Below are 16,930 nucleotides of genomic sequence, written 5' to 3'. Positions count from 1 at the left end.
TTTACTAAAAATACTTTTATTTACTATTATTGATTTAACATACCATTACCATACAAAGTTGCAATTGTATAATACAGTTGTATAATTTATTAGATAAATTATGATTGTCTTAGCAGCTACACATGAAAACAACCACTAGATTTTCAATTGTATTTATTTATCGGACAGTCCACAACACACAACATCGCTGTATAGCTTATCAGATCCAATATAATTGTCCTGCCACACACAAAAATAACTAAAATAATTTACTTGCATATATTTATTGGACAATTGACACCACACACACCCAAAAAGAACTCCTTGAAAAGCACAAATATGACTATCTTTTTTTCAATATTGTGATACAATTGTTTGCTTGCCTTATATAATCAAGTTAAATGTCAATACATGGATTGCCTTTTGTATACATCTGCACTTTGATGTCTACAAGTCCCCTGAGTAAGCTATATTAGGCGAAACGCGTCGGAACATATCCGCCTGCCTTTTTCATTCTGTTTATGTGCACCTAGGAATCATTGTTTAGCATCTACACTTTACTCCACAGAATACCAAGTGGCAATATTTCATGTATAATTGATACATGTACTATAGTGAATTATAACATTCTACATGGTATATCCATTACGGATTACACGGCTACATTAAAAATACCTTGTCTTTGTGCTTCTCTCATTCATAGTTAAATATGGCACATTGCACAGTCCTGTTTAGCAGAGTGGAAGGTTTGATTGGTATTTGCTATGTTCAGTATTGCTTGCAGGTTTTGTTCATGCCCTAGCCTTGGACTGAAAGATGAAAACAGCAAACAAATGAGCTAATTTCCCTGTCACTGTGCTCTCTGCCCTTATCAGTGTTGCTGTTTGGATTTTAGCCACACATTTTGGGCTGCTTGATGCGAGTGTTGGCTGTTAAGAGGAGTTTTGCAAATATCAGAATGCCTTTATGAAAAATATTAGTTTTGAGGAGTGGATAGGGTCACTGGGTGTCCACATGTGTTGCTGAGTCTTGGTGATTAGTTGACTGTGAATAGCCTCAGTGAGATAACCAGGTGCTGGGTGCATTTAAACTTTAAATAAAGTGTAATAAGCATTATAAATCACTAAATTGAGAAATGTATCAAGCATAAAACGTAGCACTGGTTACTTTTCCACATTGACGTGATTCCATGCCAAGTCATATGCCTCTATTGTCCCCAGTTGGGGGGGTCAAACATGGATGGGGAGATAATAATTTACCTGAATTTTATATAGTTAAGTCTTATAGTAATATATAAGTCTGATATTTTCTCCTTAAGAAGCAGACATCTATGATCCATGAAACATGTTAAGCTTACTTATGGGACATATGTGAGAAATGGAGACTACCAAATGATTGATGTACTTTTTTAATGTGTTTAATTGTCCTGTGTTGATGTTTTTTGCTTTTTGTATATGGATTTATTCAAGATGTCTATTGTTATGTTTTAATTTGATTGTGTGGAAATTATTTGAAATGATGTCTCAAAAGCCCACTGAAAGTATGAAGAGATATCTTTTCCCTTTTATCATTTAGAGTCTTTGTGATTAAAACAAGGCATATCCCATGAAGGGAAAGGATAGGACAGAGACAGTCAAGCCAGGAAGGGAAGGACTTGGTGACGGTGAATATCCTCCTGTTAGGGAATGAGGCAGGCTATATCTGGCAGTGAAGCTCACAGTGTGCAGTGAAATCAGAATAATCATTTTCAGTCTAGGAGAGGAGTCTGTACAACTGTGCAAAATAAAACGGGAAGTAGAAGCTCATTTGCAAACCCTTGACATGTTTTATTTTGCCATCAATATTTCATTATTTCCTTTTAACCACCTGGCCGGCAAACCCGACCTTGGTTCGGGTCTATCGATTTTGCAAAAATCGATAAACCCAAACTTTTCCCACTGTGTAAATCCCCTTACTTACCTGGTCCCCGCTGCGATGATCCAGCGACGATCGAAAAAAAAAATACTCACCTTCTCCCTCCGCTCCTCCGGACACGTCTTCTGTCTTCTTTCTTCATCCGGCTAATGCAGTGACGATCACCGGGGTTTCCGGGTGACGTCGCTGCATGCGTCGGTGCGGGAGGGAGGCAGGGCGGGAAATTCAAAATTTTGTATTGAGTTCCTTTGCATTGAACTCAATACAAAAAAGCTGTATTGAGTTTTTTTTTTACATGATTGTGTGTTTCAAACATTTTTTATATTCATGGTATCTACTTAACCCTTGTTCGGACATATTTCTGTAACTTACAAGGTCTACAATTAAAAAAAAAATTTCATGAAAAACAGTGTACCGCTTTTGGTACAGAAATCTGGACATCAGTGTAATGCCCAGGTGGTTAATTTCCCAGGGAACCAGGTAATGAAAATAAACCTCTCCAAAACAAGAAAAATGAAGGTATTGTCACTTGAACCAATGGTCTCTATTAAAATACTGGTAAACTGGTCTTCATTGAAATTCTGCTTCAACTTTTGGAATTTAAAGATTTTTTCATTTTCAGCCCGAGTAATGGTGGTCTCAAACAGGAAAGATTATTTTCCCTAATGGGGACACAAACTCCAATAAAAAGTAAAACAGTCTTCTTTATTCAAAACTAAAAATGTGTCATCCTTTAATAATTGCAGAAAGTGAGAGCCTTTGTTGTCGTAATTGACTGGATTCTGCTTCAGACATAGAGGAGAAGTTATGAATGAACAATGGATTGTTGCAAGTTGAATCTAATAAAAAAAAAGGGTGAACTAGAATGGGTGTATAAGTCATTATCTGTATTTAAATATACCCAGTAACAGAAATGAAAGTATTTCCTTGATATTCTCCAGACACATTTGTGAACTTCACCATTCCTTTAAGCACAGCAGGCAGTGTAATTCAATTTGAAGAGACTGGTTAAACTGTATGTATCTGTCGGAGATGTCAGAGATTTCCTCTTAATGAACAAAGTCTTGTAAATTCTTGTTGTTGCTGTTCAGATAAATCAGATAAAAAGTTGTGTTTGCCGTGAATAATTCACATCCAATCCATTTTATCTGTTTTAACTCAATGGTAAGAGCAAAGCTCTGCTGTCACGATGAAACTGATAAAAAACATCCCGTGTAAATAATTTACAGTGAAAATAGCTGGAAAAAGTGCTCTGCTGGAAAACGGATTTGCGAAAGCATGGCATGGACGACAGACTGTAATGTACATGGAAAAATGTGGACGGATTGAGCTCATTGTGGACTTTTAAAGGAAACCTAAAGTCACAGTGTTCACATTAGGATTGGTAAAGTGTAACATGCACTCAACATATGAAATACTTAATAAAGCTCTGCAAGGATGGAGAAGATACGCTTTACTCAGTGAAGCTGGGTGATCCAGAAAACCCTAAATGGATCTGGTCCAGGACTTCAAACATTTGCTAGCAAATAGCAAATTACTTTAAAGAAATCCATTCCATGTTGCTGGATAATCCATCTTCACTGATGAAAGTATATCCTCCCCAGTCTTGGAGAGCTTTTCCCCCCTAGCAGTATTCCCGAGTGTGACTCGGGGTGGATTTTACCTGCAAAAAGTAATCGCGAGTCACACTTGGGGTAGCTTTAACTTAAAAAAAAACCACATACCTTGCTCCATTGTTGTTTCCTGTTGTCCTGCTGTTCCCCGCAGGTCCTGGGGACACGTCCGTCTTCTTCGATCTCCAGCTGGTGAATGCAGAGACGTTCTCCGGGGTTACCTGGTGACATCGGTGCAAGCGTTGATGCGGGCAGGCGGATCGGCGGGAAATTCAAACAGTTTTGTCTAAGATTCAATACAAAATAGCTGTAATGAGTCCAATACAAATAAATATTTATATAATATATATAAATAATTATATTATATATATGATATATGCTACTGTACACTTATATTACATGTTTATTTATTTTAACAGATTTTTGTGTTTTTTTATTTAAAGTTTATTATTAAATGTAATAAATATTGGACATATTTTGGTGAGTTATGCTCAATTTCCATGCAAAAAAAATTTAACGCTTTTTGCATGGAAATTTGGATGGAATTAGAACGCTAGGGGGGTAATAAATCAGTCCCAATGTTCTTGCTTGTGTTGCTTTATGCTGGTGGATTTCATCATTTCTGTGTGAACACTATAACGTAGACAAGAGGCTGTAAAGCCATCTTCCTGCCTGTAAGAAAACTTCATGTCTCACCATTGCTTGCACTGTGTATCATTCTTGGGGTGGCAACAAAGGAAGACATTCTTAGCAGAGCATGAATTTTAGCCACATGCATTAAGGATATGCACTTAGTGCAGATATAAGGTACATTTGCTTAAGCACATATTTTTTGAGAAAGGAATGCATCATTAGGGCTTAAAAAATAATTTTTTTGTGGAACAATTTTATGTAAAATGGCCATTCCAAATTTTGGCCCAAACTTGGTAACTATTTTTTAATACACGTAAGGCCTATTTCAAACAAGTTGCTGGAAGGGTGGGTAAATTACCCTGGAAGAGTAACACCATCTAGTGAACAGCAGACTCTGTTTAAGACATCACTGAACTGAGTGCAAGTATTGCAGCTAAAACTGCCTCATATTTTAAAACTGCTGCATAATTATTAGCAAAATAATTAATAGTTAAGCCCATTTAGGACTTACATTTACTCCCATATAGCAATTCCTGAATTTTTACTGCAGTTTAGTATTGCTTGCAGATTTTGTGATCTCAGGCAGGGCAGAATAAAGAACTGGTGAAGATTTGCAGAACGAGGCAAGGAACTCATGGAGAAAGAATGAATAGTATGAATAGAAGATGGGGGGGTGAACAAACCTTTGCAAATGAAGAATTGGTAGGGAGGAATAATTGGTAAAGAGGAGATGAATAAGGAACTTGGGAAGGAGGGGAAGATGGAATGAACGATGGAATGAAGATGGAAGATGGAATGAACGAAGAGCTGGTGTAGAGGGCAAGAGGAATGGTGATTGGGGGAAGGGGTGAATAAAAAAATTGGTGAAGAGGGGAAGAATGGGGGCAACTGGCAAAGAGGGGGCAGTCTAATATGTACCGTACTGAAAAAAGTATTGACAGTGCTAAAAGAGTGCAATGACCTGGCAGGATAAAGTGCAGAGTGACCAACAACAACAGGGGACATGACAATGAGAAATGACCTCAGATACTGTCAATAAGACAGTAGGGCATGTCCAAGTTAAGACGGGATTGAAAGAATGGACTTTCCTTTATTCTACTGTTAGCCAGTTACCATAATTTACCATTTGCTTTCCTTTTAGTTTTTCCCTTCTATTAACCTCCCTAGAGGTTCATTTCTTTCCGGTTTTATATGTCTAAAAGCGGTACCTTTTTTTTATGAAAATGTATTTTACAGTATAATATAATAGTATGAGTATAATAAAGTTTGAAACACAAAATCATTTAAAAACAATAAATTGAATAAATAAAAAAATCTATATATTTAAAAAAAAAAAAAAATCAGATTATACTCATAATATTAATATTATATCATAATATTAATATTATATATAATGTAAAATAAATGTTCTTGAAAACAATATACTGCTTTTACACATAAAATTCCAATGTATTGCATTCAATACAGTTATTTTGTATTGAATGCCATACAAATGGATTTTGAATTTCCCACCTGGCCGGGAAGTACACACGCACCGACGTCACCGGGAACTCCCCTGGTGACTCATTGGGTGCAGAAGCAGGAAGAAGAAAGAAGACAGAGATCGCGGCGCTGGCGGATCAGGTAAGCATTCTAGATACTAACCTTCCATAGGTGTTCCAACCCCGAGTGTGACTCGGGGTTACCATTTTTAGCAAGTTTTTTCTACCCCGAGTCACACTTGGGGTTACCGCTAGGGAGGTTAAGTCCTCCATGTTAGTGGTTCTCCTTTTGTTCTTTTCTGCCTCCCCTTTCCTATGTCAGTTCTGTGCTGCCCATCCCCTCTTTTCTGCCCTTGATCGCTTTACCGTAATTATCGAATCATGTAAATCCCCATTTCCAGGTCTCTGTAATTATTGGCCGAGCAGGGTTTCATGGAAGCCTGTTACACTACATAGCAGTCAGTGCCCAGTGTTCAGTTCAAAGGGGGATTTGGTAAGATTTAGATTTCTCCAAACTATAGGAAAATTCAAGCTAAATTAGATAAAATAAAAAGTGGAGCAATATGAAAAAGATTGAATGATGCCGCCTAAGGGGAAGGTGTAACAAAAGATGGGATCTGCACTGCTAAATGTGCCATTAATAGGTAAGCACTACTGATCTGCACCAACTAGAACCTTCGTAAAACTTGTCTCCATCATTATTATTGTATTTCACACAATTACGATGAAATTATACCAAATTTTCATATTTTACCTTATAGAATAGTCATGTAAAAAAGCAAAGTTAGAATTTTCAGGAGGTGGGGATAAAAATGTAAATCGGGAAGTTTTGTCTCTGAATCTTGATAGATTTATCTTTAGCGGCACAATTAAAATGTTATAAAAATAAGCAAAATTGTTGCAATTTAAAATCTCGCCCCTTCATGATAAGCCCCTTATTGGTCTGCACTGGTTGTGAAAATCATCATGCATGTGTTGCGTGTATACCTCTGATATACCACGTATAAACCTCTGATGAAATACATCTTCTACTATGTTGCTTTATTTATTTATTTTTTTAAGAAGAGACATTTGAATGAAAAATTAATACCATTAACACAGCTATTAGTGGGAATAATTGGAACAATTACTGAAAGATGAGAAAGTGCTGCAAATAACAAATTCTGATGACTAAACAGGGAGTATATGGAAAACATTGCAGATGTTCAGATCCATGTTGTGTCGCATTGTTGGAGAGTCGGGATTGTTTTTGACATTGCCATAGGCTTCTATAATTACACATAAATATTTTACATGCTTAAAAGTCAAATTCTATTGTATTTATCTAGAATTGGGGGTGTCATTTACAAATCCCCTAGTAGCTCTTTACAGCTATTTAGTGTTCTTAGTGATTTGTGTTTATACTGACATAATTATAGTAGAGTTTCAGAAAAAAACCAAACCTTCCACACATGCAGAACATCAGACCTATTGTACATAGTCCCTAAAGAGGTTTTTGGAGGTAACTCACCACTGTTATTTCTATATATAGAGTGTATATATACTGTATATAGTCATACACTCACCAGCCACTTTAGTTACTCCCGACTATTTGTTAACCCAGGTATAAAATATAAATATAATATAATAGTATAAAATCCACCAATCATTTAGCGGCAACTCTCGTGTAGACATTGTCAAGACAACTTGGAAGTCAAAACCAAGCATTAAAATGAGGTACAAAGGTAATTTAAGTTACTTAGAACATGGCATGGTTGTTGGTGCAGATGGATTGGCATAATCATCTCTAGGGTTTACAGAGGTCCGAAAAGGGCAGAGCCATGTCTTATTGATGCCAACAGTCAGAGGTGAATGTCCAAGGAGTTGCAGGGAGTACTATTTTTATTAATATTTTTTTATTATTATTATGATTATTATTATTATTATTAATAACTCTTGCCCTTCTTATGACAAGATCCCATTGAACGCTTAGCAGCCCAAATCTCATAACATTCATTCACTATATCTGAACATTATCTTGTGCAATTCAGGCATTCCTTCAGCTCTTGCTGGAGAGATGGTGTTATTACCATCACTTAGGTGCTACATGCAAAGCACGACTATTTTAGTGCACAGTTCACTTTAATCCATTGGGGTTGATTTATTAAAGCTCTCCAAAGCTGGAAAGATTATACTTTCATCAGTGAAGCTGGGTGATCCAGCAAAACCTGGAACTTATTTCTTAAAAGTAATTTCCTAAATGTTTTTAATCTTGGACCAGATCCATTTCAGGTTTGCTGGATCACCCAGCTTCACTGATTAAAGTGTATTCTCTCCAACTTAGGAGAGCTTTAATAAATCAGGGTCATTGTGTGCATTTTAGTGCAAGTGCAGTTAATGGGTTGGCAGAAGATTGTCTTCTGCATGAATATTCTTTATTAAAAGTTGCTGCTCTCTCTCATATAAAAAGATTTGCACTCATGCCTTTGCCAATATATTCCTGCTCACACTGACATGTATACATATTTTAAACTCATGCCTTTGGTTTCCTTAATTTCTTTATTCCATTAACAGACAGCAACTTAAATTGATTCTGATTTTTACCTCTTATTTCTTTTTTCCTTTTCTTGACCCTGAACTTGAGTTATTCTTTGAATAAAGTGGTGGACTCTTTTTCCACAATTGGGAAATACAGAGCAAAACCTTTCATGCGCATCAGTTAGCCCCAGTTATGCACTTATTTATTTATAAAGCTGGGAATCTACTTGAATTCAGCAGACAGCACAACATTCTGAATGCTCACAGATACCTCATCTCCCACTGTGACAAAGAATTTTTATTTCTTTCTCTCCAAAAAAAAAACAAATAAAGAAGAAGAAAAAAGAATACATAGCGTGGCTTTTGGCATCAGTATTTCAGGTCCTTTCATTGCACATACTATGGTCTGGGTTTCTGAATGCATTTGAGCCAGCTGTAACTGTCCCTGGCATGTTTTATTGATAGGTACATTTTCAACTCTTGAGACGCCAACAACGTAACGAGATCGATTGCTGAATAATGATTTGCGCTCGCATTTAGATCAGATTACAGCGATTGCCACTCCTGCGCTTTTTTCTTGAAGCGAGTGAGGAAAGAATGATTTGGCAGTGGAGGCAGAACTAGCAATAAAGAAAAGATACAAAATAAAACAAGTTCAATTCTAATACAATTTGCCACGTTGACTTAATAGACGAATAATATAGTAGAAGCCTTTCAGATTGCTTCATCCATCAAAGGTAATTGGTTGAGTAGATTCAGTTAGGAAAAAAATTGCTTTAAGATTTAGGAATTCAGTCTAAGTTGTTACCTGGTAAAAAAAAACTTTCTGTAAGCTAGTTTTTATTTTAATAAATTGGTCCTCCAGCAACATTAGAAAAACAAAAAGTAGCTCACACTGTAGGCTTCATGTTCAGCCCACAGAAGCCCCCTACAGTGTAATCTCATTCTTCTGAGTTGATGATGCTCAGTAAGGACAGACTGAATGCTGGGTGTAATAGGGGTATTACAGGGCCCAACATTCAAAATATATTATTACATATTGGCACAGGTATTGTTACATCAAGGCTTCTCTTTGCATCACTGATGCAGACAATAGCACAGATGGCATTGTTCAACACTTCTGTTTGCATTAGGAGATGGATAAAAGCTCTGAGATCATCTATCAATGGTTCTCTAATGGGGGTTCAAGCAAACCTATATAAGAATACCTCCCATTTTGAGGTGGGACCATTACCATTAGGTGATTTAGGGTCTAAATAAACCCTACACATCTGATATCAACTCTCGTACTGTCACGGTGTCGCAGAGCAGGACGGTGGAACCTCTGTGTCACCAGTCTAGTTGAAAGAGACATGCGTGGGGCACAGAGTCTGAACAGTCTTCACCAGAGCATCTAGAGGTAAGGATTTTATGCTGGGGGCAAATGCCAGGTTGGGGCCCCTCGCACAGGCAGGTGACTGCTGACAGACCGGAATCAGGCTAGGTTCCGGAACGTGAGACAGAAGCATGGTCAAACAAGCCAGAGGTCAGGTTAGGTTGCAGGCAGGAGTAATCAAGTGTCAAAGCCAGAGTCGGTACACAGGAAATCATGAACTGGCAATGCAAGCAAGAAAAGCAGAGCCTTAGGGAACTCCTTGTTAATGCAACTTCCTATTGCCAGTCACTTCCTTTTATAAGGAAGGTCAGGTGATGAATGGGAGCCATGTGACTTGCAGGCAGGCACCCTGTCCTACCACCAGATGGAGTGCAAAACACCCTAGTCCTCTGAGGTAAGGGAGCAGCTGGCTGGAAGTCACATGACCTGAACCAGGAAATGAGCAGAGGACGTGATCCCTGAGCAGAGTTGGTGCAGGCATTGGGGGAGTGCAAGATGGGTACCACTGAAGTGAAACCTACCTTCCAGTAATAAATAATGAAAAAAATGTTACAGTATCCCCTCTACTAAACTGGCAGCAACAATTCTGATTATGTCATGATGTGTTTTTGTTTATGATAGGCTTCTCTGTTGGTTTCATGTCTAATCTCACCTGCAACAAAGTTTCTCCATACCAGTTTCCAGATCATGTTAAATACAGTAAACATTTTTCATTGTTTTTTCCCACCACACAGTCCTGAAAATGTGCTCTTGAATTACTTTCTCTCACTGTGGAAGCAACCTAGATACAGTTTGACTTTTAAGATCAATCTTATCAGTTCTTGCAGTGCGGAGGTTGCACGCACATGTAGACGAGTCTTTGTTCCTCATTAGTCTGCAAGACTCATTAATTCTGCTGGAGAGGGTCAAACGATTCTTAGCCACCGAGGGCCAGTATATTCACATAGATTTCCTCCGGACACAATGGTGGAATGCAACCCTTGAGTGAAGTTGCTCTAAACTCATTAAAAGTTCTTCATTCCATTTAATCTGACATCCAATTGTCTATATTTAGGTGTGTGCATTACTTTTCTTACATGTAAAAATGGCTGCTTGCCTTGGTAATATTTTTATTCCTCGAAACACAGTTAAGGAATTAGGCTTGAAACTCAGAGAAACTCCAACATGACTGGGAGTTAGACGGAGAGGCTGGGGTCATGGTATGGCTAAGTACATGTGTAGAGGTGGACATTGGAGGTGGACTTGCATTGGGTGGGTCTTCCTTTGCTGGGCAAGAGCAGGTTCCTTAATTGTAGATCAGATGGAGCTTTGCAGGTACTGGGTAGGCACTTCTTGCCATGCATAATCATGAATTTTTCTTTGATTAACTTTTAAATTCATGCTAGGTAGGCAGTGGTCTCAGGGTTTTTGAAAGGAGTGTTTTTGATGAAGGTTGAAAAACAGTGGGTTTTACACAGCTCAGGAACAATTGTTCCTTCCCAAAATGAGTTATGTTATTAATACTACAGGTTTTATAACAATGAATTTGGTAGCATTGATAGAAAATTGTCCTCAAATTGGTGTAGTGATGGCTTAAGGCGTTGGCGTAGATGTGTGTAGCAGATAAACCCAGTTTAAAAATATATATAGTTATAGATAGGAGAATTGGTTTGAAAACTGATGGTTTTGTGGTATGGGTAAATTTGGGAACCCTTTGGGTTTGCTGTCTTTTAGTCATGTAAATTAATTATTTCCTTTGTTTCATGCAAAGTTGAATTTCAGCAAGCAGCTAAATACAAAGCTTGAATAAAAATATGTGAATGGTTTACGAAGAAAAAGAAAAGGTTAGAAAGTTTCGGAAATTATTTGAAAAATTGGTTTCATTGCTTTCCATGTAATCTGAAACATTAAATGGAAAGGGTATATTATTGTTTGCAATAATCCAAAACTAGTGTAAGATATTGTTCTTGCAGCAAAGCTAAACAGATAACCTATATACAAGGCACCAGTCCATACCAGCCACGGAAGCAGACTGGGCTTTTTCAGCACTTGGTTGCTCCCAGGAATTTGTACCCATAGAATGGCATCAAGGGGGACAAAGAATAACAGAGAACCGGAGCAGATGGACATGACAAGACAAAGGGGTAGCCCAAAATATTAAGCCAAAACACAGAGCAAGAGCAGGTTGAAAGTCAAAGGTCCAAGGTCAGGCATAGGGTTAGTCTAGGCAGCAAGAGAGGTCAGACAGAGCAAACAGGCAATGAAAAATCAAATTAAGGACTAAAGAAACCTAATGCTGTCATGGGCAAGGTAGTTTGACAAAACAATACCTATTGTTAGGTCTCTAGCCAAACAGAGGCCATAGGGCAAGTTTAATCCAGCAGCAACAGGTAGTTTATAGGCCACATGGTCATGTAGGTGGGTAGACTTCTCTGGCAAGTACGATGGGCTGCATGAGAACACAGAGGTTAGGTCTTGGCCTTCTTGCTGGATGGTGAAGTAGCAATAAGGATAAAAGTATGTCCCAACTGTCTCATGATCCAAACCCCAACCTATCCTTGGTATTTTAATTTTCTGATTGTGAAAAGGGTGGTGGTCGAGGGCTGGAATTAAAGTTACTTAGACCACTCAGATAACCATGTTCTCCTTATAACCTGGAAAACTGTTTGGATAGATACATTTAAAAGCACCTTGCAAAGAAGGTACCTTATAAATCTATACAACTGAGGAACATTGACTTGATATTAAAAGTGCCACATTTTATAGCTCTGCTTTCTTGTTTGCTTGTGGCAATCTCTATTTTGAAACCTAAGAGACTGTAAACCACATTTTATAGACTGAATTGTGCTGCCAATTTTTTGCTTGTTTGACGAAAAATCAGACGGAAAATTAATTGTTATAATTAAGTTTCCAAAGACTACGCGGAAAACTTTTAATTAAGGCGTCACTGCTTTGCATTGCATTTGAGTGGAAGAAAAAAGTTTACATACTAATCATGAGCTTAGTTTAACTTTAGAATATACAGTGCTTTATGTATGAGTCACCTTTCTTGACTCAATTCTTGTAATATATTATTTTCTACATTATAAAATGAATAAAAATAGAGTAAACCTTTTATATATAACCTAATTAACATTACAATAAAATAATAATTGTTCTTCTCGGGAATTGGAGAATCAATTACTGCCATTGGAATAAATGGATGTGGAAGATTCTCCACCAGGGAATGATTGAAGGAATGTCTGACTCCCTGCTTTATAAATACAGCCCAAAGTTTTTTTAAGTGCTGTGGAAAGTAGGGATTTATATATCATAATGTGCTTACACCAATATCTTGTTATTTGTCAATAACTATCAGGATGATTTTCATTACTTACTTACTTACTTACTTCCAGCTGGTGAAACCACCAGGGACAGAAAAGGAGGGGAAAGCATTAAAAACCCAAAAGATGTTTTAATCCTTCCCCAGTCTATATGCAAAACTAACCAAAAAAAACTTTTGGCTGGACATATGATTTTAATATGAAGAAATGTTGTCATTATAAAAATACTAAATACTGTTTCACTCTGCTCAATAGGAACGTCAGGGGTGTAGCTAGAATTAACAGGGCTTCATAGCAAAATGATGCATGCCCCTCTGCAACCTACAAAAGTAAACAATCCTACCTTACAGAAAGCCATTGCATGTGTTAGAAACCTGCATCAGGCATGTTAGCATAGGACAGGTTGTGGACTGCATTCATAGCTTAGCACTAAAGGCATCTCTGCTGCGCTGAATCTCCATCACCCTGCAACTTTGTTCCATGTGTGAATCATTGGTCCCTCTCCTCAACTGTGCAGCAAACCATGTTTTTCAAACTAGTTGGCACCAACATAGGTCACTTTTCCTCCACTTTGGCAAAACTATAAAAGGTCAGGCAGTAAAGTATCAATATTCAGCAAATATTACTCAATAATCTTCACCAACCTGCAAAAATACTCAGAATAGAATAGGAAGAAAAGAATATTTTTGTCTGTTACCCTCCTGGGCGGTTCATTTCTGTCCGGATTTATATGTCTAAAAGCGGTACATTGTAATAAATAATAAAGTTTGAAACACAAAATCAAAATCATAATAAATTAAATACATTTAAAAAAAATATTCCATTACTATGATGTTATACTGTAAAATAAATGTTCATGAAAGACAATGTACTGCTTTTACACATATAAATCCACTGTATTGCATTCATTACGCCACGCCCCGAACGGAATGTCTGCATGCACCAATGTCACCGGGACTCATCAGATGCGGACGGCGCTGGCCGGAGGAAGAGAGAAGACGCGAAGGATGATGTAGGATGCCAGCGGATCAGGTAAGACTCAACTTATCATTGTTTTGCATTGGTTTAGCTACCCCAAGGGGTTACCGCTTTCAGCACACTCTGGGTTACCGCTCAGGGGGTTAATAATCAAAAATGTGCGATCTCTAGTTTCCCCTTGGCTCTGTTAGTTTTAAATTGATCCCTATGGCACATATGTGTCGAAATGTGGAATAGGCTCCCTCAGGAAGCAGTTTTTCAGCAACTAATATAGATTGCTTTAAGAATAAGCTGGATGATTTCTAGAAGTACAGAATATAATTGGGTAAACCCTCCCTGGCAGTACGATTATTTTAGTATTTTTAAATATCAAAGCCTTACATTTGACATTTAAAAATACTTCTTTTTTTTAATTTCCGCCACCCGCCCACATACACGTCACATGTCCGCCCGGTATCTGCATCCTATGGCCTTGCACCTGGCATTGCGAAGTGGACACAGATGCTGAGCCGCCATCGCTTGAGGATGCCGTGGGCTCCTGAGGACCAAGTAAGCTCTCAATTCCATCCCGAGTGGGGCTTGGGGTTACCGCTTTTTGACATAAAATTTCACCCCGAGCCACACTCTGGATTACTGCCAGGGGGGCTAAAGCTTTTAAGGAATGTTTACAGACTTTTTATCCACAGAACATCTGATTGCCTTATGGAATCAGGAAGGAATTTCTTTTTCCCCTGTTGAAGGAAACAGTACAAGCTTTTTTTTGCCTACCTCCGTATCAACAATGTCCATAGGGGTTTATATCTGGTATATGTTTATTTCCCTAGTGGTTAAACTTAATGGATGTATGTCTTTTTCATCCTGACTTGAGGGCAACTATGTAACTATGGATAGCAGCAACACCTGGGCCTTTTGAAATGTTAGAAGATTTTAATTGACTCTAAGAAGTGTGAAATTTTGAATGTTGGGGCTTGATACTTTATTTACTGTTATAAAAATGATTACTCTTTTTATCAGTTACAGTGGAATTTACTGTATTTGTTTTTTGAACTGAAATAAGTAAGAGAGTATTTTGATAAAACATATTAAATTATTCACATTACAAAGTAAGAAATGTATTATAATCAGAGTTTCTTAGAATAAAAAAGCCTTGACATTGCAAACATAATGTTCTGCTATGCAGCATATGATATAAAGGCCATTCTGCTGCTAATAGGAATAGTAAATGCTATTTTTTCATGTGAACAATCTGTTTCTGTTGAAAATACTGCTGTTACTAATCTTCCAACATTCTTTTTTAAAATTTTATTACAACATGACATGTTTTATTAACTTTTATTATGATAAAAAATATATGTACATACTGACAACAAATTATGTTATAAAAGATGAACTGCAGGAGGATAAAAAAAGACATACATCAGCTCTGTATTCATTATTACATCATTATTTATTTGTAAATACAAGCAGTACAAGTACCTGACTTTGACGTGGTATCAGCCTCTCGCAGTTCCTGATAAAATACGCTCACGCTAGGATAAAAAGTAGCACTAGTAACCAGTCATTTATTTGTACTAACAACAGACTAGAAGCTAGAAGGAGAAAAATGAGTTACAGAGGTATAAGAGGTAAGAGCTCAACGGCCAGATAACGGCTAGAAGAGGCACCAGTCTTGTAAATATTACCAAATGAGGGGAGAAAGAAGGCAGTAAGGAAGATAACATTTAAGCAAATGAAAGTATAACTGTAAAAAAAAGCTGTAAAAGAAGCCTTCATTCACCTATCTAGGTGCTTGTAATATGAAATTATTCATACTCATTTATCCAAGACAAATACTTCAAGCTCAGGTCTGTCTGGTCTCTGCAAATAAAGTCTCTGCAAATAAAACTCTTCTTGATATTTGACACAATGATGACAAATAAATCTGGACATGGCTCCCAACTGCCGCTTTCTTTGCTTCTCCAATGTCCTACTAAAGACCTCCTCACTCATAACCTCCTCCCATGCATGACTCCAAGACTTCTCTGGAGTCACTCTCTAGTGCTTCCTACTGTACATTTAAAGGAGACCTTAAAAGCCTTTTTATCAAACTTATCTTCTTCTGTCACTTAAATTCTCATTAACCAACCAATCCAAATCCTGCTCCAATTGTGTGCTACTTGTTCCACCTCTTAGATTGTAAGCTCTTTTTGGCAGGCTCTTTCTGTGTTATGTGCATCTGTATGTCATTTGCAACCCGTATTGGTATTATGTTGGCACTTTATAAATACAGTTCAATATTAATGAATGTCCCTCATTTGAAGGTAATATGTCAAAAGTGTTTTTCATATAACTTTTTTTAAGTCTTGTAACTTGGGGTATGGCAGGGATATACCTTATGACCACATACCAATTTTTAAAAATGTGCCACCCTTTTTCATGTCAAAAGGTTAGGAGGTGTTCAAGAAGCCAATAAGGTAACAGAAATATCTCCATGAAAGTCTTATATTTAAAGATGACCTCAGCTTAGAAATACCTGATGTGTATTTACATTAGTGGTCCAACAGGATCCCAAGATCTGCTTTTAAAAATCTAAGATTTAATTTCCTCTGTGAACATTGTTGAGTAATTTCTCCACAATGCTTTCTGGAAGTCTTGGGGGGAAGGGGGGTACAAGCATCGTGATGTCATATTTTTGCACACAGTAACTCATCTTCCTTGACAAGGGTAAAGTATAAGAACCCCTTGCTGCTCGACCATTCCAATTATCCACCCCACATTCCCCATTTCAATTAACGACACTTACACCATGTGTTGGAAAATTGTTGGCCACAGCAGCCCCTTTTATTAAACCATGTTTCATATTTAACAATATCTAAAACTTTTAACAACAACAAGTCTTTTTTTTAATGGGTCCATAAAATCCACCACTCCTCCATCATCCTGCTGTTTTGATCCACTGCCAGGCCCCCAGTCGCAAATACGCCAACCCGGGGACAATCAGCGGATCTCACACGAATATTTCACCTCCACAACAACCAAGTGTCGTGCAAGGCCCACATTACTGTACTGAAAACCAAACATTTTGTGTCCCCATCTCCCCCTTCTTTTTAAATACCCCTCATCAAATTTTTTATGGACCCAAAACCACACATGCCTCCA

The sequence above is a fragment of the Pyxicephalus adspersus genome, chromosome 3 (assembly GCF_032062135.1).
Source record: "Pyxicephalus adspersus chromosome 3, UCB_Pads_2.0, whole genome shotgun sequence".
Lineage (NCBI taxonomy): Eukaryota > Metazoa > Chordata > Amphibia > Anura > Pyxicephalidae > Pyxicephalus > Pyxicephalus adspersus.
This window is presented reverse-complemented; position numbering follows the sequence as displayed.